Source organism: Etheostoma cragini, unplaced genomic scaffold, assembly GCF_013103735.1.
Source record: "Etheostoma cragini isolate CJK2018 unplaced genomic scaffold, CSU_Ecrag_1.0 ScbMSFa_69, whole genome shotgun sequence".
In the NCBI taxonomy this organism is placed as follows: Eukaryota; Metazoa; Chordata; class Actinopteri; order Perciformes; family Percidae; genus Etheostoma; species Etheostoma cragini.
This window is the reverse complement of record NW_023269305.1, coordinates 7,828-9,789: the sequence shown is the minus strand read 5'-3', so window position 1 is coordinate 9,789 and position 1,962 is coordinate 7,828. Positions and strand designations below refer to the sequence as shown.

Sequence of the window (1,962 nt, the reverse complement as noted above, 5' to 3'; positions counted from 1 at the left end):
TTTACATTTTTATTTTTATTTCTGGAAATCAGCTTGCGACCCCCCCCTCTCTGGCTCTTGACCCCCCTGTGGGTCGCGACCCCCACTACGGGAATCACTGCTCTAAGTCTCCAGTATCCTACTCTCTGACTAACTTTCCTTACTGTGTCTGGCCAATTTGTTTCCCACACCCTTCCCAATGAAATTTTTTGATCGGTACTGGTCACAGTCAGGGGGAGTCATGTCGTCTCTGTCGCTGTCCACGGCCCATGAAAATCCAACCCAGAGGTTGATGGATCAAAACCATCCTCTGCTGATGCAGGTCCATGGTGTAATGCAAGCAGGTGCTTAAGACCCTGACAGATTCTAGCTGAATTTCCTTGATTTCCTTTGCATGGATTAAATAATCTGGTTTATTTATTGAGTGTGATGGAAAAGAGTGTCATCGGCGTGGCAAATGCATCACGATTTTACTATCACGTTTTACTGACAAAATCTGTGTTTTGGTAAAAATATTTTGTATCAAATGAGATCAGGAAACTGACTCATTGGAGCCGTGAAAAGACCCCATGACAATCTACCTGACCATAGTCTTTCAAGTCAGTGACAAATCCAAGCTGCATTTCCTTTTTCCCAAAATTCAAGTTCAAATGTTGGTAAAATGTTTTGCTTCAAAAGTAGTCTTTCGTCCAATGTAATCAGAAAGCTCAATCTGGCAGTGGAGCCATAAAAACACCACATGCCAAACAAACTTAACAATTGCCTTTGTAGTCACTGACTGATCACATGTACTTGATGGTAAATTGCTGATAGAATGTTTTTATGTGGCTCGTTGGTCTATGGGTATGATTCTCGCTTTGGGTGTGAGAGGGCCCGGGTTCAACTCCCGGACGAGCCCTGAAGCAGGGCGCTGTTCCAACCATACTTTGTACTGTACTTTAAAATCCAGTTTATGTTAAATTAACCCAGATTAAGAGCCAGCACAATTGTAATACAGCATGTTGGCAATTTTTCATATCCTGCTTCAACTACATGCTACAAAAACAACTGAGAAAAAATATAAGGAACAAACAAGCAGGACATGACTCTCCTTGTTCATTGGTCTAGGTTTATGATTCTCGCTTATGGTGTCATAGGTCCTGGATGAGACTACTTTGCATAGAAGGGGAGGCATGGATTGAATAATCTTGTTTATTTATTGAATGTGATGGAAAAGAGAGTGTCATAGGTGACGCAAATTCATCAAAATACTACTATCCCTTCTTAGCTTTCCAGCCGCTGCATTTATCAATGTACGATCATTCTTACGCTCTGATTGGCGTGATACGAACTTTTCATGAAAATCACGTAAATCCTGTCGTAAGAGGATTTCTGCGCTCATATCTAGCCCACCTCTTTTTTTTGTTTCATGTTATGTCTCGGCAAAAAGTATTATGCTTTTGGGTCGTCCGTCCAGCTCTACATCAGAATCAGAAATTCTTTTTTGATCCCTGAAGGGAAACTCTGGAAAAAATCTTCTCCTTCGAGCCGGATTTGAACCAGCGACCCAAGGATTTCAGCTTTATGCCTCTACAGTCCTTCGCTCTACCAACTGAGATATCGAAGGGAGCTGGGACATATACACACACTTCCTATTCTTGTGAATGTGATAACACAGGACCCCCTGGAGGGACTTTCATTGATAGAGCGCGTTTTCAGTCTTAATGCCCAGATGTATTACAAGATTTGAAGTAAACATTGCTTTGCCAAGTGATGGTGGTATAGTGGTGAGCATAGCTACCTTCCAAGCAGTTGACCTGGGTTCGGTTCCCAGCCATCGCAGTAGCTTTATTTGAGTTACTTTTTTTACAAGAAGTCAGCTGAAAGGTTACTTGCCCAACCTGGTTTGATAGAATCTCTTTTAGTAGCATGGTTATGGCCAAAATGATAATGACAAATACTTTGATCAATATGGAGATCACAATTACTTGTGGATTTTCTTCT

General features: G+C 41.6%; 2 non-coding genes across 2 annotated transcripts; one reads left to right on the top strand and one right to left on the bottom strand.

The window, feature by feature from the left end:
* The first annotated feature begins 805 nt into the window (after positions 1-805).
* trnap-ugg lies at positions 806-877 on the top strand. The gene has a single exon. It is a non-coding gene; the product is annotated as a tRNA-Pro (tRNA).
* Positions 878-1,497: 620 nt separating this feature from the next.
* trnay-gua lies at positions 1,498-1,585 on the bottom strand. Its single transcript is given in 2 exon segments — positions 1,498-1,533; positions 1,549-1,585. It is a non-coding gene; the product is annotated as a tRNA-Tyr (tRNA).
* Positions 1,586-1,962: the final 377 nt, after the last annotated feature.